The sequence below is a fragment of the Propithecus coquereli genome, unplaced genomic scaffold (assembly GCF_000956105.1).
Source record: "Propithecus coquereli isolate 6110/MARCELLA unplaced genomic scaffold, Pcoq_1.0 Scaffold9, whole genome shotgun sequence".
NCBI classification, from domain to species: Eukaryota; Metazoa; Chordata; class Mammalia; order Primates; family Indriidae; genus Propithecus; species Propithecus coquereli.
The window spans coordinates 4884850-4907756 of record NW_012155284.1 but is presented as its reverse complement, the minus strand read 5'-3'; the positions used below and the strand labels follow the sequence as shown (position 1 = coordinate 4907756).

Here is a 22907-nt window from a genome sequence, read left to right as displayed (position 1 = left end):
CAGATAGGGTCACCAAATCCAACCACCATATTGAAACAATGAGGAAATAGAGGATTAGAGAGTAGATGTCTCCTCTGAAACCACCCACAGTGGCCGATCTCATCTACCTTATAGGGTCTGGTCAGGGAGGAGGCCAAGGAATATCTCCAAAGATAGCTAGATGTCCTTTCCAGTCTGGAGATTCTAGGCAGACAAGAGAGAATGGTGGTGACCTGGCCACCCGCTTTCTGGAGAGTTGAAGAATCTGAAGCAATGTGAGCGGCCACCGGTTTGTGCCATTGCCGGTGTTTGCCTTCGCCATCACGATCAGCATCAAACCCACTCTCTGCTTTGTTAAGTGCTTTGGGACTTCTCAAGTATAAAAGGTGCTATATAAAATCAATCACAGGAAACTCTGCTGCTGGCAGCTCAGAGCAGCTACTGTAAGCGGGGTCTACTCAATCAATAGTCCCTCACTGAGCAGGGGAAAGAATACCATTAAAAAGATATGCTCTTAGAAAAACTTCCCTTAAGTAAGGGGGAAAAAAATCCTGCCTTACAAAGAGTATATACACAGAAAGCACTCAATTCATTGTTCCTCTGTGACCGATGTTAAACATGATAGAAAGAGGAACTTACTGCTCACCACATACTTTTGCTTTTATTTTAACCATGCAAGAACACAAATGGATACCCATTGAGTCTGAGAAACCTTGTCGGCCCCATACAGGAAATGCCTATTGGATTTTAAAATCCAGTTATAAAATGAAACTAGAATAAGATCTATGGCACCAGGGTAGAAAAAAGTGATTTCTACAAATTGCTTGCCAAAGAAGAACACACAAGTTTGGAATATAGTATACTTGTCTGCCTTTAGTTATGTTTAAATAAAAGGAACATATGTAGATGCATATCATTTTATGATGTTAAAGAACTAGGCTGCTTGCACAATCCTAAAGGAATGTTGATTTGGGATATTTTCGTTTTCATTCTATTTCAAAAGTTAAAAATGCAAAAAATAAATAAAATCACATTACTATGTACATGAAATCACGCAACTCAAAGTTACAACATAGTAATTTAAACAAGTGAGAAAATCAGGGAGAGGACATCTCACAGTATTTTTAATATACAGACTATTTTTGTGAATTACAGAAATGCATTATGGTTTTTTTAAGGTAGAGAGAACATTAAAAAGCAAATAGGGAATCCCATTGATGTTCTCCACAAGGTATGTGTAATCTACGAAGTCCTCGAAGAGGCTGCCTAATGAAGTCCTCCTGTGGTCTGAAGGAGTATTTAAAATCAGTCATCAGTGCCTCTTCAAGTCTTTTCCACAAACTGTAATATTAGAGTTAAATTTAAATTGCTAAAGCATAAGTGACTAAAAACCTCACATTTATAAGAAAATGTGTCGGTCCTTTGATCCAAGTGTATTACATTCTAGAGTGCTTTCGAATCTCCTGGAGGGACTTGTTGGATGCTGACTTACTTGACTCATGGACTTCACCTTGAGAAATTCTGTGCCTAGTCTCCTGGTCGTAGGTAAGGAAACCACGATTCATGGCTGTTTGACAGTCACTTGTTCAAGGTCACTCCACTAGGGGGTCCTAGGGGCACAACCATAACCCAGGCCTCCCACCTGTCCCACATTAGTGGTCTTTCCCTTCAGCACCTGGTTCTTCTCTCCGAAATGACTTTGGTTACTGTCAAATGCGCCCCGAATTGTTCACCCAGGACAAATGATGTTCCCTCATGGAGATAATTCCGGAGTAGCTTGTTCCTCTTTCTTCCTTTAAAGAGAATTTTGTACCATCATTTCAGTCTACGAAATTAGAATTGAATTTAATCTGATTATTGTATGAAAGTGCCCAGTTGTAGGCCCAGTACTGGTTATTTTGATAATGACTGCTTTTGAAAGTCTCAAGAACTCAGGGTGGAGAAGAGAGGGGTGAGTGGATCAGGTCAGTGTACATAGTAGCTCAGATTCTAGGCTTACAGCCCCAGTGAGGGTCCCCAGCTTAGATTGAAGCAGTTTCCCTGAGGACTGACAATACTTCCCAGAGCTACCAAATATTACCCAGAGTCTGACCACATTGCCAGAAATTTCTGATTAGATCCAGATTTAAATAGTCATCCCCAACATTGTGGGGAAACTAATTTTCCCTTGGTTAACATAATGCAATTTCAGTTTATTCAGCTTCTCTTAAAAGCTAGCTACATCAACAAGGCAGATGATTAATTAATTAATTTTGTTTAATGTCATTTTTGAAACAGGGTCTTACTCTGTTTTCAAGGCTAGAGTATAGTGGCATGACCATAGCTCACTGCAACCTCAAACTCCTGGGCTCAAGTGATCCTCCTATCTCAGCTTCCTGAGTAGCTAGGACTACAGGCGTGCACCACCATACCCAGCTAATTTTAAAATTTTTTTAAAGACACGGTCTTGCTATGTTGCCCACACTGGTCCGGAACTCCTGAGCTCAAGCGGATCCTCCTGCCTTGATCTCCCAAAGTGCTAGGATTACAGGTGTGAGCCTGGCCAGATGCTTAATAATTTAGACACACACTGAAGTTTACACCTCAAAGGGAATCACAGGAACTCCAACAGTGATTCACACACAAATAAATCTGTAACTTTCCAGTAGAATTATTTAAAAACCTATCAAATATTACCTTTTCTTTTATGAGCTAAGGTTATTCCTTGATTATCAATCATACTGAGAGCCAGGGAAAAGTATGATAATCAAACTCCATTGTATCTGGTCATTCTGTCCTATTTTCTTTATGAAATTTTTATCAAGCAATGATAAAATCAGCTTCTTGGAGTCTTAGCTTCCTCCTAAAAGCCTGAAGGAGAAGGTAAAAAGCCAAAACAGCAGAAAGAGTGGCAGACAAAAGAAACAGAAAACTAGAAGAGAAATAATAAAACCTCAACCTCAAATAACCAAGACATGGTAATATTTTCAAATACTGAAAACATCTTTAAAATTTTAATTGTTTTATAATTTCTAGATAAGTGATCAAGGAATAACACCCATTTTTAATTATTTCTTAAATCAGTAATTTAAACAGTTTTTATGTTCTAGGAAAATTTTAATATTTATAAATTCCTGAATAATTAATGTTTACAAAGTGTAACAAAAACATTTGATGTTTTTCTTATATATTTACAATGCTCATGGCTTGATTGAAATAATGATGCATGGGAGGAATATTTGGAAGATTTAGTTGTATGTGTACATGTGGCTTTGAGCAAAAACTTTCAACCTTTCTGGGCCTCAGTTTCTCCACCTGCAAATAGGGCTACAAAGAGGGTTTGATAGTCTCTAAATTTCCTTCTAGTTCTAGGAGTCAACAAAGTAAGGTTTACAAAGTATAATAATTAAGATCAACAAAATGGATTAGCAAACTTCCCATATGAATTCCAATCTTTATTATAAATTAGGATCAGCAACATTTCTGCATGAATCCCAATCTTTACCATAACAATATATATTATAGGTTTTCAGAAAACTTAATATCTATAATACTTGTGACATTTTGGTTTTCTAAGTATTGTTGTCCTAATGTAGAGCATTAACTCTAATTTTATGCTCTAATCAGCAGCTTGGATGGCTTTAGAGTTTTACAACTGAAATGCATTGAATTGATCCAGTATATCATTAGTAAAATGTATTTGGGATTTACCCATTGCAGATTCAGCTCCATGATTTTCTGACAACAAATGGACTAAAGGAAATCTCAGTGTTTGCAACACCCAGAACATGTTCTGCCATCCTTCTATCCATAGCTGGGACAATGCATGGGCTTTCTGTGGCCAGCTATTGAAATTTTCAACAACAAAATTTATTTCATTCTATTATCCAGATATGTAGATAGCAAGGTCACCATTTTCCGAAAACACATTAAATGGAGTGGCACGGAAGGCTGGATATGGCAGCAAAAAAGGCAATTTTTGGACAATTCAGGGAGATCTACAGCCAGGTCACAACTCTTTCATAGCTTCACTATAAAACTCCCAGCCTCTAAAAGGGAAAGCTCTCATGATGCAAGGGAAATAAGTGGGAGCTGTACCAAAGTACATTATATGGTGACACAAAAAGCATAAATCATGTGTGTATGAAAATCATAAGCCCTAAGCTTTAGAGAGAGTTGTGCAATTGACAATCAAATGAAGCTTAAAGGGAATTACGAGGTTTCCAACTAAAGTCTCGAAATAAAGAAAGTAATATTTTATGGCAAAAAATTGCAAATGTCAAGTTTAAATCATAAGACTTTGCACCATTGAGCCACTAGCTAGTTCTATAGCTTCTTCAGTCCTTAACACAGGGAAAGACCAACTTTCATGCTCAATAAAACTTAAGAACTTTAGAAATACATTTAGGAACATAATTCATGTATTTGTGACTTTTTCCCTCCCTAAATGGCTAATTGTAGAAGAAAAATGAGTGAGCATAAGAACTTCTTGGATGGTAACCTATTCTTCCATTTGCTTTAAACTCTTATAAATTCTTGCGTTTTTTAAATAGGGCTGCCACCAGTTTGGTCATTTAAAGAAAAGGGGGGTCTCGGGAATATGGAAGCCTGTCCTCCCTTTCCCTTTCAGATGTCAGCCACATCTACTCCTGTTTTGGAAAACCCAGGGCAAACTGACCTACCAGGCAGCCAACCAACCACCAGCCCCCATGAAAAGCTGGAACCCAGCTGCCATATTCGGTTGCTCCTGTCCAAAGCCAGACAGGTGGCAACCCAGATTGAATCTGTTGTTGTGGGAATGATTTGATTCACAAACAGGGTTATTAAATTTTATATGGAGACACAGGCGAAAGTCACAAGATCCTGGAGAGAAAGACCTGATTCACATAAATTTATCTTAATAGCTGTGAATTCGGGAGCATAAAGCAGAAAAAAAATTAATGGAAAGGCATTTCACCTCCTCCGTCTGCCTGCTCCCCTCCACTCCCCAGCACACAACATGCGCACACGCACACATAGATCAACAACTGCCACGACGCCATCCAGCCCTTTGCAGGAGGAGCCCGGCACATTGATCTGAGCCTGTTTTGACATATAAACTCCAATTTGGCCCCAAGTCACTGCGAGTGGACACTGCCACCAACGGCTCTGACACTAGGTTATTTGTTGTTGCTGTTCGCTGTCCCTGTTTGCACATTAATCCAGTGACAATTAGGTGTCAGCGAGCGTTGTTTCTGCTTAGCTGATAGCCTTGGGCTCTGCGCTTGAAGCCCTAATCAGGAGTGTAAACTCTGCTATATTTCAATTTGGAGAAGCGCTCTTCCGCTAAGAGGCCCCTGGCACTGCGATAAATAAAACGCCTATTTACTCTATTGCCACACTTAGACATCTAATGCACTTACTACCAGCCCCCTAATCATAGCCTACAGTTAAAACCGCCTATAAATCACTCCGTTCTCATCCTGCACATTAGTGAAGCCATTTTCCCCAAACCCCACAATGAGCACTGTTTCCTTTTCTTGTTAGTCAAAAGCTAGATGATTTTTATTAGGTTAAAGACGAGTTCACAGATGGTAAATCGCGTGGAGAGAAATGAGCTGGAGAGTTACACCGAGTCAGCGCGGGACGGGGCTGGGAGGCGGTTCCCGAACCCAGGCGGCGGGACCCCTGCGCGCCGCGGGATCCAAGCCCCCACCCCACGTGCGCGCCCACCGGGCGTCGGGGCGCAAGGCCTTGGCCCCCATGCCCAGCGCAGGCCGCGGTCTGGGCAGGCTGGGCTCGGCAGGGCATCCTCCCCAAGGACAGCCCGCACCCCCTAAACCTGTAAACTCTGCCCCATCCCCCTAGATCTCGCCTTGCAGGTTTCCCACCGACGCCCGCTGGGAAGGCGGGAGCCCCCGCGCGGCCCGGCGCGGAGCGGCCCCCGGGGACCGCGCGCAACAAAAGCCCGGCCCGCAGCCCCTGCTCCTCGGCTTCCTTTTCAATTCTCCCCCGATCTCAGGTGGAATTAGGAGGATTAAAGCAGCGAGTAAATGAGGCGAGTGTGCAAAATGACTCCTTTCTGAACCAAACGGCATGCTTCGTGCTGGGGAAATGAGATGCACATTTAAATCTCATCCATCCACCGCCTGCGGCCACCGCCGTGTACCTGCCTACTTAGCCCAAGGGTTAATTAATTGAGGCTTCAATGCACTATTGCAAGAGCATTATTGCATTTGATACTCTACATCTGTGATTTAAAACTCTTTCAGTCCCTTGTCAGCAAGGGAGGGTTTTTAACTAGGAAATTAGCATTCAGATAAGGGAACGCTCTATTTGCTTCTGAAAGGAAGGAAATATTAAGGATGCTGGTGCACAAACCGGGCTGTCATATCCTGTCCCATCCTGGAGGGAGCGCGAGGGCCCAGCTCCCCTGGGAGCAGCGGCGACAGGGGCCCGGCTTCGTGCAACGGACGCCCGCGGGAGGGGCGGGCAGGAGGGGGCCGGGCGGCCAGAGGGACCCTACTCCTCTCCTCTGCTGGGGTGTGTTCACCTCTGCAAAGTCTGGTAATACATTTTCTGCCCACTTCTTAGGAGCTGATTCTTCTTAAAATGCATTGCCGTGTTACCGCAAACGTTGGTTTTTATGACTTCCCCGCGGGGTTCGGACAGAGAAAGTAACCCAGTTTCTTAAGAAAGGATGAGAGGTAAACATCGAAACAGAATTCTTATAACAATGCAAGAAAATCGGGAACAAGACTGCTGTTAGTGATTATTACCTTTATTATTTTAAGCATTGGATTCAAATGCTCATACACCAACCAACACAAAGAACAGCAGCAAAAAATAGTGGTTGACAAACCAATGTTCTGGATCAGAAACAAGTTAGAATCCCTTAACCTAATCATGCTGTAATGTCATGGACATAGTTTTCACGCAAAATGGCTACGTGTTTAAGTTCTGGACTCTTCCGCAAAAACCTTTTAAAAAAAAAGAAAAAAAATGACAATAAAAAACACTTTGGCACTTGCTCACTGCTAAATGAACAAATTACCAGTAGAGAGGAGGACGTTTCCTTTCTTGAGCTCCTTTCGGGCTGCTGGAATTTGGAAGGCTCAGGAATCCTTCAATAACAAACACTTAGCTAAGTGCAAGGAGTTGGAATTTCTTCTCTACTGAATCATGGGCTTTAATTACGTGAAATAGCATCATCTATGGTGGGATTCAGCTGGGACACCCAAGGTAACAATCTGATTGAATAAAATTCTTTGGAAGTTTCATTAATCAGGCAAAAGATTGGGAACTGATTTGATAGGGTATATGTGTGCATATGTGTGTGTATGTGTGACATCAATTCTGTATTTCTTTCTAATAATGGTCCAATTCTGTCTTTAGGTATTTCTTACCAAATGATTAATTACCCAAAAGTCTTCTTGGCAGATGCTAATCATCGCCTACCTTGCTCAGATTCTACTTTCTACATCTCGGCAGCATTAAAAAAAAAAGGAATCAGAAAAAGTTGGTGATAATAACAAAAAATCATAGTTGGACTGTGTATTTGTCTTATGGTTTCTTGGCTATTTCCATTCAAACCTGAGTTGCAGTGCCAATTTATAAGTTGCTTTGGTTCATTTTCTTCTTCTTAAGGGCCAACTACTCTAACCTTGTTATGTACATAGCATTTCAAGTGTTTCAGAAAACACCAGTCTGTATAACCATTGTCTCATTGGTGGCAGTCACCTTTCTGCTACCGCATGCAGAGAGACCAGATACTTTCCATTATTTTAAACCTGTTTGATATAATCCTTTAGAAGTAGGAAAACTAGAACTTGCTTTTCTGTCAGCTTTGCACAGTATTTTTCCTGCATTGCTCACACTGGTTCATTTTGGAAAGGCTTTTTCCCTTGACTCCTGGGTGCCTTGCATTGGGGTCTTCAAAATAAAAGAGCACCGCGGGAAGAGCACACAGTTATTCTGGAAGCGAAGAAACACATAAGTAACTCAATAAGCTCTGAAAATTGATAAAATGAAATGGTGAAATTTTGCATCTACATGCTTGACAGCTATGCTTTAGGGACAGTCAGTGGCATCAATCTCTTGAGATTACTCTGCTTTCATGACAGGAGAGATCTGCAAATTTGGAGTGGCTCAGAGGACTGGCTGGACACCACTTGGTATCTGGAAAGAAACATGGAACTATGTTCTGGTTTGATAACAACATGCAGGATTTGAGTATCTTTCCTTAGGGTGGAGCCAGCAATCTTATACCATGAAACAAACTCTGTCCAAAATATGAATATAAAAAACCAGAAAGCTAAAATGACATTCTCACTAGGAAATTGGTAGCCAGCAAAAGTTTTCTGCTGTAAGGAAAGGACTCCAAATATCAAAGGCTGCAGAGGGTAAAATTAGCCACAATGATTTCTCCAACCTACTGATCCATTCCTTGTCTCCTCACACTCAAAGCCCCTCTAGCTGCTTCTCTGTCTAGGTCCCATAGGAACTTCTCTTGCACATTCACACCCTCAGCTTTCCACTTTGTAGGGTCAGAGGGAAAAAGGAGCCTGCTCCTCTTCCCCCAACACCATGATGTTCCTGACAGAAGCAAGGATGGGGTCTCATCTTGTATCTCCTGCTGCCCCTTCACTGTGCATTGCCCAAAATAGACTCTGCATAAAGAACTTGCTGGATCCCATTACGATCCCATTACAATCCAAGGGACTATTCTAAATCCTTGGAATGCAGTTTTATTGTACTGAAAAAAAAAAATAGCTAAAGAGTAGGCCATAACCTCGAGTTGAGAGATTTTAAGTGCACACTAATGTATGTAGTGAGCTTTGACCTGCAGAGCTGCTGAGGGGCAGCAGGAAGAGAGGATGGATTGGAGGCCACCTGGACCTCCTGATTCTGAGGTGGCCAACTGCAGTGAAACCTGAGCAATAGACTTCCTTGTGAAATCTGGTTAGCAATGTGATAATAAAATAGCAATTTATTTAAAAAATTAGTCTCAGGCTGGGTGGGGTAGCTCATGCTGTGATCCTAGCACTCTGGGAGTCCGTGGCAGGAGGATCGCCTGAGGCCAGGAGGATCGCCTGAGGCCAGGAGTTCCAGGTTGCAGTGAGCTATGACAATGCCACCACACTCTAGCCCAGGCAACAGAGTTAGACTCTGTCTCAGGAAAAAAAAAAATTAGTCTCAGTCTTTCTTTATGTAGAAACACAGCAGGGGTGAGGGGTTGGTGAGTTTTTTGTTTTTGTTTTTGCTTTTTGTTAGAATTTGATTCTCATGAAGGAGGCCAAATGGTTAGCTTAGATAGCTGGAAGTGTCTCCCCATAATTCACCAATCATAGGACTGACTCTAAAGGTGGTGCCACACAAATGAAGGAACAATGGCCCTGCCTTCTAGAGAATTTGCTCTGTGAAACTCCCCCTTTGAACGTGGAATTCTTGGCTTCCTCTTGACCTGGAGTATACAACAGAGATCACAACTTTTTTGCCAAGCAGAAGATACTAATGCTTCCCTGCTTCTGCTAGCAGAGTTCCCCAGTTCAGAGCCTAAAGTGTGGGTTGGGGATCCCAACTCACCTCTCCCTCCCATGTGTAGAAGGGAAATAATTCTCTTATCTGTTCTTAGGCTACGGATATATACGAAACAGGTAAACTCCAGGAGCTAGTTCCTGAAAGCTCCATTAGTAAAAGCCAGGAGAAGATAAATCCAAGAGCAACTTCAAATTCCCTCCAGAATTCGGTGAGACAGGAATATAAATAATAAACACAAAGATTAATAGATAAGCAAGTATATTGACTTTTCCTGGTAGCAAAGGAATGCCATGATGAAAGGTTTAAGTAATAACATTTTTGCAGAAGAAGTCTTACTTTGGTAAACATCAACAGAGAGGTGTGAGTAGTTTAAGTCAAGGTTATTTTTTTCTCAGAGCAGAGAGGGTGGTTTATTTGTATTAAAAACAATACAAATCAACTAGAAAAGTGCCAGATTCTTGATGGAAAAGAAAAATGCAACAATTAAAATTCCTTCCATTAATGGTTTTCTTTTCCTTAGTAAAGGAAAGGCAAACTCACACAGAAGCTGCTAAGCAGCACATAACAAAAGCGGCAGCCATCTTTGGGGATTCAGGATCTCAAGGTTCTTACAGTCCTAAAACAATCTGGAAAGAGATTATTTCATTAGCCACACCCCCAAAGTTGGCCCTGTTAGCAAGTGTAATAGGACTTTTTTCAGTTTCATAAAATATCTTGATAACTGGAAAGTGCCAGTTAATGGTACCCTGTTCCAACTATGAATTTCACAAAGATTAATATACCCCTTTAGGTTTCTTAAGAATTCTATCAGGAGGCCTCCCCCAGTCTTGGGTGTTTTACAATCTCTGTGGGCACGAAGCTCAACCGAAACTACCATTCAACAGCCTAACTGTCATCTTCATCTTCTTCTGGCATAAAAATACATATTTTTTCCCATAATAAAGATTTTTTATAATAGCAATAAAGTAACTCCAGAGAACATGGTTGTCTTGAGATAGCTTAACTGTGTCTGGTGTCTCATAATGCCCTGGGGATACAGCAGGCCCATAATACTCCCTTTTGCTGCCATGTCTTTGCTTAATTAAGGAATAAAGCCAAAAGGTCAATGCTGGAGAAAAATGTAAATCTTCAAAACTTTTCATTCTTGACCCAAACTCTGTGTCATAAAACCTCAGTAATCTCTGTAATAAGCAGTACACTTACCCAGCAAAGAGATACATGTTACATCTTTAAAATATGCTTTTGACACTATAAAAACAAATTCCTGACCTCTGTACTTGGAATTATGACTCTACCTTTTTAGAGAAAGACCCTCACAAACCATCCACTGATCCCCAGTGACCAGAAAGCACTAATCGAAGAAGACGTCTCCTTCATCCAACGTGATTTGTCACTGATTTCAGTGCATCACTGTGTTGACTCTCATACAGCCAGAAGCTGAGAAAGTTAAGTAAGGTGTGTGTGTGTTTGTAGGGAGGAAAAACAAATACGTATATTCACCTCTAAGGCTTACCCCCATTGCTGCTGTGAGTGCAAAATATGATTTCAGCTCCAATTGTTCTATTAGTTCACTGATTACTGTCCATCATAATAAGCAAGGTGATTTGGACATTGGTTTAGTTTACTGGAGCTGCAATCATTTGCAATGGAGATTTACAGACTACAACATAGACACCACGCTCAAAATGGATATTTCTGACCAGCGATATTCATTTTAAACAGGAGATGTTCAGTCCCTAAACTGATTTGTTAGAGCTGGTGCAATGAAATAATAAATATTACTTGCCTTCAAGAAATAGAACCTTCTTATCACATTCATGGCTGTGCTAATTGGAGGAAAAGTGTTATTCCATTATGGAACTAATTAAATGTCATCTGCTTCTCTCTCTGATGAATAAATGGACAGACAGATGCTATGTTGATCAATTAAATGTTGTGATAGATCAATCAATTGATCTGGACCTAGATAATATGTATTTATGGAAGACAGGGAATGATTTATTTATTGTTGCTAGCAAATAAGAGAATCCAAATGTGATTTTATTCTATAAATGGGAAAAGATGATGAGAGAAGAGTTGCCATTGTAATCTTGCTGTGAAAAAGGAAATTCATCCTTCTTTTGCTTACATATTCAGCAGACATTATGGCTCAATAAAAATGAGGTGTTTAAATATTTGATAAACATGGGGAGAGCAATGCATTGCTAAAACTGCTAGAGTAGCCTGGCAGAGTCTCATGGAAACATAAATTTGCCTGCATACAAATGGAACTGTTTGGTAATTCTGGCCTTAAAATTACCTCCCACCTCTCTCCCACTTTTTTCTTTTCAATTGTTATCTGCTAGGGCTTGGGTTTTCACTGGATGAGATGTAAACTGTGCAAATTGTCAGCTTCACTAACCAAGTTAAATGGATCTCACACTAGTGCCTAGACATTTGCAGGCGTCTCTTAGCTATCACCCAGTGGAAGCAACCAGGGAGGGTTCTCACACTCTGTTGATTTCACATCATTGACACACTTCTTATATCAATCTGAAAGTCAAGTACAGTAAATAAACTCACCACTAATATTGACGTCTCCTCAGGTTGGTCTATACCCGTCTTCTGCAGTAAAAGCTGAGCCTGCCATGCCTCAGGCAAGGTTGGTGGGGGGTGGGCTGGCCCTGGTGCTGGGTTATCGGAGCCCTCCTTTTATCAGCATGGAGTTTCAGCTGGGCAGAGAGAAGTGGCATCTGGTAGACAGAGGGATGCCAAAGAGGGAGGTGCATGGCTGTCCATGGGAGTTGCCAAATTCCAGCATTTTATCTAGATGGTCTCAGGACTTCAAGGAGAGATATAGAAACAAAAAAACAAAAAGGCACAATTTCTGTGTGTGTGTGTACATTTTGACAATTGTTTCACCTGGCCTCTACTTCATGATGCTGAAAGCCTGTCTGCTCTTAGTGCTTCTAAAATCCATAAACAGTAAATGAAGCCATGGAGTTTATAAACTGAAATGAGTGACATGCCTGGCCAAGGTAGGCTCCCATACCGATGGCTTTTAGTAAAATTCGATTAAGAGTAGGATTATAGCAAGGATCACAGGATGTGGAATTCACTCAGAAAACACAGAGGCCATTGGAGAGGTGTGTGCTTATGGAGTTGTAACATAGATCAATACACTTCCTGAGTGCCTACTAGATGCTAGGCACAGAACAAAGTGTTCTACTTAAGAAAAAGAAGCAGGAATTGTACTGAATTATGATTATGGAAATAGAAAATTCTGTCGAGACCAGGGTGTCTCAAAATTTAGGGTACTTAGGAGATCAGCTTTTGGCCCAAATGCAGCTACCTGGGGCCCACCACTCAGAGCGAATTAGGTTGGCAGAGGTGGGGAGGTGAGGGTGAGATGGAATGGGGGATTGGAGAGGAGGGGTGGGGTCGGAATCACACCATTTTAAAAAGGCATCTCAGGTGATTCTTACCCACGCTGAAGTCTAAGGATGCTGATCTCAGCTGTGAAGCCTCTCATTAAACAAGAGCAAGTCTCTCTCTTGCAATCTGCATTCCAGTTTTTATTTGTTTCCTAGTGTATTCATTTCCTAGAGCTGCTGTAAAAAATTACCACAAATTTAGCAGCCTAAAACAAGACAAATTTATTCTTGTACAGTTCTGGAGGTCAGAGGTCTGAAGTCAGTTTTACTGGGCTAAAGTCAGGTTGTGGGCAGGGTTGTACTAGAGTGCTAGAGGGAGAATCTGTCCTTTGCCTTGTGCAGGTTCTAGAGCTGCAGTCTTTGCATTGCTTGACTCACAGCCCCTACTCCATCTTCAAGCCACTAGCATAGCATCTTCTGTCTCCAATTCTGCTTCCCTCTGCTTCTGTCACATGGCCTTCTTCTCTTCTGTGTCAAATCTCCTCTGCCTTGCTCACATAAGGACACTTGTGAATGCATTGAGGACCCACTGGTATAATCCAAGATAATCTCCTCATCTAGAGATCCTTAACGTAATCACATCTGCAAAGTCTCTTTTACCCTACAACGTAACATTCATAGGTTCCAGGGATTAGGATGTGGATATCTGAATAATGGGGACCATTGTTCAGCCTACCCCATCTAGTCTTGCTGATTTCTTTCTTAAAATCAGTTTTATTGAGGTATAATTTACACAGAAAAAAATTCACTGTTAAAGTGACAGTTTGATGAGTTTTGACAAAAGTACATAGCTGTGTAATTACTACCACAATCAAGACATAGAGCATTTCCATTGCCCCGAAAAGTTCCCTTTGTGTCTGTGTAGTGATCTGTCTCCTGTTCCTGTAATTTTGCCAGACAGTCATAAATGGAATCATATAGTACTTCGTCTTTCATGTCTGGCTTCTTTCACTTGGCATGATGTTTTTGAGATTTATCTATGTTGCTATGTGTTATTAATTCATTCCTTTTTGTGGCTGAATGGTATTCCATTGAACGGAAATACCTCAATTTGTTTATCTGTTCACCAGTTAATGACATTTGGGTTGTTTCCTGTTTGGGACAATTATAAATAAAGGTGCTAAAAACATTTGCAAATAGATCTTCATGTGGAAATGTTTTCATTTCTCTTGGGTAAATATCTAGGAGTGGAATTGATGGATTGTGTGATAAGTACGTGATTAGCATTTTAAGAAACTGTTGAGCTGTTTTCCAAAGTAGCTACACGATCTTGCATTTTTACTAGCAAGGTATGAGAAAGTTCCAGTTCTTTTATATTCTCACCAAAACTTGATATGGTCTTTCTTTTTAATTTCAGCAATCCTAATGGGCATGTAATGAGATCTCATTGTAGTTTTAATTTGCATTTCCCTGATACCTAATGGTATTGAACATCTTTTCATGCGCCCATGAGGCAATTTGTTTATCTTCTTTGGCAAAGTGTCTTTTCGGTTTTTTGTCCATTTTTAATTGGTTTGCTGGTCTCATTAATTGTTAGAGTTCGTTATATATTCTAGATATAAGTCCTTTATCTGATATATGTTTTGCAAACCTTGTTTGTGGCTTTCTACTTATTAATATCAATTATTTTTTTAAGTTGGGAATTGGGGTTTAAAAAACCCCACCTAAAGTGGACTCACAATACAAAAGTTTAGAGAAGAAAGTGTTTTAAAAGTAAAACTAAATTAACGTGCATACATTTTTAGATCCCAATTTTGATCTTAAAATTAGTTGCCTGAAAATGAAAGTCATCTGGATCCTAGATTCCTGGACTCCTATTTTTGATTTCCTGCCTGGTGACTGAAAAATTCCATTTCTTAAGCTGTAATTTTCATGGGGCCCAAAGCAGCATTTGTTATTCTCTCAACATTTGGCTCTGTAGCAATTGTAAAATTCTAATCATGGTGCTGAGCTGGCATTTCTTGGTGACATTGGCATACCGGAAAAAAGCATTTGGCAGGATTCGGGCCTATACATATTGAAGTTGTTTATTTATTTTTGTTTAAGAAACAGACAAGTTAATTTCATCTCCATTTGGGACACAGAAAAGAATCAATGTTTGCCAAGTAGAAAAACACAAAATTGGTAAAGGGAAAAAATTGTATTTTCAAGCTTCTAAAATGGAATTAGAAACAGGAGAGGGGGGAAAAGTTACACATAGGACTAGAGAGTGTCTCCCTTAAAATTGCTTCAGGCTTCTACTTGAAAATCTTCTTGAAAGTTCCCTGCGTGAAGATTTCGCCCCACGCTAAGAATAGAATACAACTTCAGAATAGCTGGCTGGCATTGTTAATGACTATGCACTGTTTTTAAAACACTCTGTGACTTGAGAGTTGGGGTGAATACTGAAAATTGTAATGTACAATTTACTTCCTGCTAGAAATATGCCCTCGTTTGAAGAAGGTTTTGCAGGGCACAGCCTTATTTTAACACCCTGAACCTCAACAGTCTGTCTCCTCGAGGGAGAAATGTGTAAGTGATGTTCTGAAAACCAGACCCCAAGTCCCTGGCGTCAGGGCACCCCCGTCAGGATGGGGGTGGAGGTGTCTCGTTCTATCTTGGTGGGGGAGCAGGGAAGACAAGAGCCTCCCCTCGGGCACTTGCCCCAACACTGCTGCAATGGTGCCCCACAGAGAAATGTTATCAAACCATCTAATTCTGCCCTCCTGTCAGCCTGACAGGGACTTCGAATGCACAACTGGCCCAGAGCTGATTACCTTCAGGTGCGGTTAGGTCGAGTTAAAAATTCCATTAGCAGTGCACAGGCATTGGGAACAAGGTTTCTCAGGGGTGGGCTTTTTCTAGTTAACAAGGAAGAAATGGCTTCTCATGTCACAGTTAACGCAGGCAGAGGACCCTGGCCTGTTTACATTCTACAGAGGAGGAGAACCTGGGCTCCACAGGCCTGGAGACAGAGGCGGCGAAGTCAAAGAGCAGCACACTTTTCAGAGGAGACACATGCCCCAGCCGTCAGGCCAGGCAGGACAGGCAGGGCCCCCTGAGAGCGACCTCGCAATCGGGGTCCATGTGGCCACTCCAGTAAGCCACCCACCCACAGTTCTCAACCTAACTGTTTTTCATTTTCTCATAATAACCCTCCTCCCTCACCCTCAACCAAACCCTGAGACATTGCCCTCTATTTACAAAGCTCCAAGGCGTGCAATAAAGGTGAGCGCTGTTTGCTACTCTCTGCCTTGCTTTTAATTTTATTCTAGAAGGAAATCAATTAGACTGTCAGAGTCCCAACTTCCTTCTTTGAGGCTTTTGGGCTTGAATAGCTCATAGAAGTACTTCCTGTGGCCTCAATATTTTAATAATTGCTTGATTGTAACGGTTTCAAGAGGAAAAGAAAAACGAGGGGGACAAGCAGACAGGCAACTTCAGAACAAAACTAGGCATTTTAAAAGGCCCTTTAGGTTGAGCTGTTTTCCACTCAGGCAACGTCTCGTGCTGCTGATATTGCTTTATGATCAGGGCTGGCGTGCTCTGCCTTTCTCCTCATCTGCACACTTAAGCTGCCTGTTAGCTAGAATGGGACATCCTGGCAAAGGGAGGAACCGACAAAGCGGCCACAGGGAGCTCTTTCTCCTGTGGTTGTTGTCCTGGGCCTTCCTGGGAGCCCTGGCCAGTTCCCTTGTGGTCTGGCGCTAGTTTAAATGGTGATCATGGCAGCGGGCATGTGAGTGTGCGTCTGGTGGGGGTAGAGAGTGGAGGGAGCCAGAACCCCACACAGGCACCGAACAAACACCTCTGTGGCTTCCCACCGACCTCATGGGCAGCCTGGCATTGAGGAGCCTCCATAGATCTGTCAGATATCAGCATGGTGGTTTGTGCACTTAGCACAAACATTGATCAAAATGTGGCTGAAGTGCTACGAAGGGTTCAAAATTTATGGTGTGTCAAGGCACAGGGGCAGAGAGCCACCCATGTCAGGTGGCTTCAAGAGAGGTCCAGGAATATCTTTCGTAAAGGCCACGTGGGACCCCATCATGAAGGGTCTTGGTGCTGATGACTTCAAAAAAGCCAACATACCTAGCAAACTTCCTCTGAGCTGTTCCTGGATTGGCACCTGTTTGTCTTATTCCCCCACGGAGACGTGGGCCCCTTGAAGCCAGGGGCTTCGCACCACTGTCGCTGCCTCTCTGGGCTGGAAGGCTGCGATCCTGAGAAGGTGCTTGGTGTGTGCTGCAAGGAACAGAAAAGTGGCAGCGGAGCAGGAGAGGAGACACTCATGGTGCAGCTGCAGGTGGAAACACGGTCTCAAGAGGAGAACCCTGAACCACCTGCTGGTGTCCACACCAAGCTCTGCTCCCACGAACCCCGAAAGGACGAAGGACAGGACAGGCTCCTCCAGGTCTGAGAGGGCGAAGGGCTGGCAGGTCAGGAGGGTGGAGGCAGCCCCAGTGCGGCCGACTTGCCTTCAGGTCTACTTCCAGCCTCCGACAGCCTCAGCGCATCACACAAGATGCTGAGGATGGTCTCGGCCTTTTCCCTCCGAGCACTGCACGGCCTCTCTGGGCAGTTAGGCATTTGGTATGTTCTAATCCGTGGCAAGCAGAAGGTGCTTTGTATTTTTAGGTGGAAATATGTGTTGACGATCACCACAAATGTCACCAACAGGGTGGACCACCCTCTCAGCCAGAGGGTCTTTGGAAAATTTTAGGAAAGAGCAGTGTCTCGGACAGGAGGAGGAGCCCTGGTCTTTAACTAACGGTGTGACTCTCTGCCATCCCCTGTGGCTTCCTTTGCTGGGGTCCAAATTCCTGCCTGAATGAGATGTGGGGTTTGAAGATTGTTTTTGTTTTTCACTCTCTTCTTAAATATGGAGCCGTATACAGGGTTCCCAGCACGAAAGGCGCCCGTTTTCTGTGGGATAACCTCCCCGCGGGAGGTCCTTCCCGCCAGTTCCTTTCCTTCCACTGGACACCTTCTCTCCTTCCCACACCTACTTACATCACAGTGCCCCCCCCCTCGCCCACCCGAGCAATGACCGGCCTACAAAGGCTGCCCCAGCCAGGGCGGGCCTCTTGCTGCCACAGCTCTGTGCAATTGCAGTCACAGATAATCAGATTAAATGTCCTATCACCCAGCATTGATCAGATTAGCAACCTTGTGACTATTCATTCATTGTATTTTCTCTTGGAGCCCTATTCAACTCAATACAAGTGCATTGTTTGTGGCATAAAAAGTAAATACAAATAGGATGTTTGTTACATTTTAAAATGAACTGTCTACTACCTTTTCAAAACACAGTATAGGAAGATAGGTAGGTTAATGCAATGTTAATTTTCCTGGGGCAGACGAGGTAAACTAGAAGATTCCCAGGAGTCGTTACATTTCTGTAAAAGGCCTTTTAGGATTCCTGTCTCCTCGGTGCTTCAGGAAACCCCATGCTACGTGGGTAAATTTGGCCGGTACCCTCCTGGGCTTCCTGTAGAAGTCACAGAGGGCAGGCACAAACCCGTGAAGTGAAGGGAGAAAGAAACCGGGCTGTTTATGTGCGTGACTAGAGAAATCGCAAATATTATCGTGCAGGGTTTTAAAGTGATAGGAAGAGGACAAACGTGACCAAGGGTGTTTCTCTGCCTCAGAGGCCCTGCCACACCCCCTGGTGTAAAGCAGAGAGGCACTGAGGACGCTGAAGGCCACCGTGGTGGGGCAGTGCCCGGGAGTGGCTCTCTGCTGTCCACCTTCCCGTGAGAGCATCCCCAGGCCCCGCAGACACCGGTGGTAAAGCGAGTAAATCACAGACCTCCTCTGATGCCCCCGGAATCCATCTGACGTCTTGAGGGTCACAAATCCGGTGCTCCCCCGGCAATTGTTCCAGTTCCGAATTCATGGCATTCCAGTGGGAAGAAATTTAGAAGAGAAGTTGCTAAATAATTACCCATAAAAATTTCCTGACAGTGAGATCTATTAATGAGTGGAACAGTCTCTCTGGGGAAACGGTTAAGAATGTCATCATTGGACACTATTAAAATTATTGGGTAAGGAGCTCAGGAGACTGCATACACTCTTGGAAAGACCCATAAACGGGGCTGTGTCACGTGTTGTCTGGCACAGGCTTTTTTATGAAGACGTTTGCATTTTTCTTATGCACATATACAACTTTCCTCCTTTTCTAGTCTCTCAGTGGAGAATACCTGCTACTTTGATTTTTTTCATCAAATAATGTCTGTAATTTAATGTTTAAAGAGCTCTAGGAACCATGCTGGGCACTTTAGCTCAGTCAGTGAGTTTTAGGTCCCCTCTTATCCTATATGGTTCCTGCAGGGCTTGGAGGGAGAGCAGAGGAATTTCTCGCATGTGCTGGGGAGCCAGGCTGGCCTTGGGCCACGCCAACCCTTTCCCGCTGTGGGACTCTGAGCATGGTGCTAGCTTCTCCAGGTAGCATTTCCCTCATCTGTAAAATGGACATGGAGACAGCCTCTCTCAAATCCAGCTATTGTGAGGATAGAAGAAAACGTAGGTTAAAATGGATCAGCTTAAGGCCAAGTATAAGAAGCCCTTCGTCATGGAAGATATCACTTAAAAAAAAACCCTTATAATCAGTGCAAATCTAGGTGTTTTCCTTTCCCGCCTTGCTATTTTCCATACATCTTTGTTTATCACTTACTTCTCATAGCCTGTGAACCTCGCAGGAGCTCAAATTCTCTTCAAAGCAGATTTAACTGGGGCTAAAAAGACAAGAATCCTTTGAAAAAGAAATTACTGTGGCCATGTAAGTGTGAGGGAGTAAATATTTCATTGACAGAAAGGCCCCAATGTCTGTTATTACATGAAAATCGGCTTAATTTATAAGCAACAGTGATATCCCCAACAGGTTAGGTTAAATTGACCCATAGAGAAATTTTAATTTCAGTGATACTATTGTTATAATCTTGAGGGTCTCCCAAGATGGAAATGTCAGCAGAAAAATAGGGACCCAACTGAGAAACTCATCTAATAGGCAATTTCAGGGCAAATATATATATATACACACACACACACACACATACACACACATATATATATATTCTGCTTTGTATAGCTTAGCACTAAAATGTATTTGAGTAACACCTAAGAACATGTCTATTTAATTTTAAGCAACGGGTTATGGGAATCATCAAAAATCAAACACAATAAAAAGGAACAATATTTATGGCATTTTAAAGCCCATCCCATTATTGGTTAGTGCTCCCCTCAATTGTTTAACTGCAATTGGTTCCACTCTCTCAGTGTGGATGATTTTTATACATCTGAGTTAAAAAATAATGCCGCTTGCAAGGGAAAAGTTAAAGACCAAGACAAGGTCTATTAGAATAACATTACACTTTTTTATTCCCTGCACTTACTTTGTCAATTACTAATTATTTCCCTTTTCCTATGCAACAAAATAGAAGCCATAAAATCTTTGATTTAATGAAAACTTCCTTACCAAATAGGTCCTCCAACTCTGCTGAAGGCGTATAGGTAATTTATCTACCTCAGTAGGCAATGACCTTTTGTGAGTCAGGAGTCATTCCTCACTCCTAATGAGATGGATCCAGATGCCATCCCACCCTCGGCCTGGCCCCCTCCTCCCTCCGTCCAACAGAGGCTGCCGGCTCCGAGCCCTGCCTCCCAACTTCTGCGCAGCGCTGTAATTAGTCCCTGCACGGGGCGCCTGCTGGGAAGGCGATCCCCCTCCGCGCGGTGCTCCCTGGCCCCTGTGCTAAGGTGACTGAACATTCAGTGTTCTTCTCTAAATGGCCCCGAGCAAAAAGGGGTGAGGAGTGGTAGAGGCCAAGATAAGTCTCATTAATGTCTGGGAAGTAGAAATACTTGCTGGCACTTCCATAGAGGCCTCTCTGCCTCCCCTTCCCAAACCACAGTCATGGAGAAATTAACCAGGTGCTTGGAAGACCGTCTCGGTGGGCTCAGTGTTTTAGCAGCACAGACAGCACCTACCGGGAGCCACGCTGCGGTCCTGTGGTCTCCGGGCAGTTTTGACTGAGGAGACTTTAGGGTGCATATTTATTTGTAAACTGTATACATATATTACTGACTATATAGTATATACATGCATTGCTGTTTATAATGTCTATAATTAGTAATAATATATATGGGTCACTAATTCTATACATGGATTACTATACACATATATGTATTGCTGTCCTGTACCAATATATTAAGTGTATTAATAAATACATACAAAAACAGAACTTTGAGGAGCATGAGATAAACAATAAAGATGAGTGTAAGTTTTAACATTTCCTCATCTGCTTCTGGATCTTCTTGTAAATCTCTCTGCTTTCTCCACTCACCGCACCGCACCCCGCTGCGCTTTCTGTTCCTGAGAGTGGCCACTGCTGGGAGAGTGAAAATAGCTCTGGAATTCCTTCGGAGATGTTGGACGAATGCATCTTGCAAACAGGCGGCAGTGGTGGAAGATTCGGAAGCACAGGGGTGGGCGGCGCAGCCGGTGACTCCGCACCGCCCAGGGGGACTTGCACCGGGGAGGACTCGTCCTTTCTCACGGGAAGGTCAGACAGAAGTTAGAGGTGTTCTTTCGTTGCTGCCTCCCCCAGAGGAACATCCCACCTGGATGTAAAAGACGTCAACCTTGCAAACGTAGAAGTGGGTAGAGTGTGTGGATGGGGATGGAGAAGCGTCAGGCTGAACGTCTCCACGCCTGATTTTGATGGCTTCTTGCGGGCACGTCTGGATAGCCGAAGAAATAGTGGGAAATAACTGGCAACCAAACTGCGTGATAAATACAAACTTCGAAACGTTTATTCAAGTGCTTTTTAATTAACATGCACATTCATATAACTAATTAAATGAGGCTACCTTTAAATTATTTTGAATTCACGAGGTTGAATGAATAGATACAACACACTCATCTTACAAATGAAATTACATTTTTTTTTTTTCCTGTGGAGGGCAGGGGAAAAAGACCTAATTCCTTCTAATAGTGTATTTCTTCATAGGACTTAGACATTCCTATTTAAGTTCAAATTAAAAAGAGAGTCATGGGCAGAGATAGTGTGGTTTTTTAAAAATAATTTATCCAAAAAAGAGGACTAGGATTCCTTGATGACTTTCTGTATTTGAAATAGGTAAGGTACCAAGAATACCAAACACTTGAATCTACATTTTAGGGAAATAATTTAAAAAATAAAATAAGATGGAAAAACCCCGACCAATACGGTTTCTTTCTAGGTCAATGATTCTGCTTTATTCACATGTCTGGGGGAGGCTGGTGACTGCGACCTGCCAAGGGAAGCCACTGGATTTGACACATTTCAGTGTCAGCTGTGGGATTTTGCCTTAAATCTGTCAGGATAGCCCTGTGGCCACTTCTGCAAAAACCCCTGGGGACAAAATTTATTGTTATACCTCAATAGCTTTTTGTTCACCTCCAAAATAGGGGTCCTGGGTCATGCTAACAATTGTGGAGACACAAAATGCTCTCTCTAGATTTTATTAAAACAGATCTCTTAATAATTAATCAAATGTGAAAATTATTTTCCATCACTCTGACACTAAGGCTAAAGCATTGGGGTTTTTTTCTTTCTTTCTTTTCTTCTCAGCCTGTTTCTTTTCCTTTTAAATTGCCCTCTGCGGATTCCCTCAGCTACAAAGCGAGTGAGTAGAGTAGAGAAAGCCCGATTTACGACTTGGCTTTTTAAACCATAATTACCTCTCTGGGCTTCTACTGGAGAAGGGTTGCGGGGGTTTGTAGGTTGTCAGATAAACACCCGAGAAAATCTGTTTTCAGATCCCCCACATCCATAGAGGGGCCATGATGCCACAGATAGGAACAGTTCCACGGAAGCCCACTGGTGCTGTGCCACGGTATGGCGCCTCCCACAGGAGATGGCACCACTGGAGTACAAAGACAGGGCTCCTTCTCTCAGAGTTTCTGTCTCTTGAGGAGAAAACAGCTTAGTAAGAATGACTTTGCTCACCTCCAGCTGGGGAAAGAAGGGAATATTGCAGAGCTGAGGTATCAGC

The 22907-nt window shown here is 42.7% G+C and overlaps 1 pseudogene; it reads left to right on the top strand.

Annotated features, from left to right (window-relative positions):
- The first annotated feature begins 5495 nt into the window (after window positions 1-5495).
- Window positions 5496-5969, top strand: LOC105826500 (annotated as a pseudogene).
- Window positions 5970-22907: the final 16938 nt, after the last annotated feature.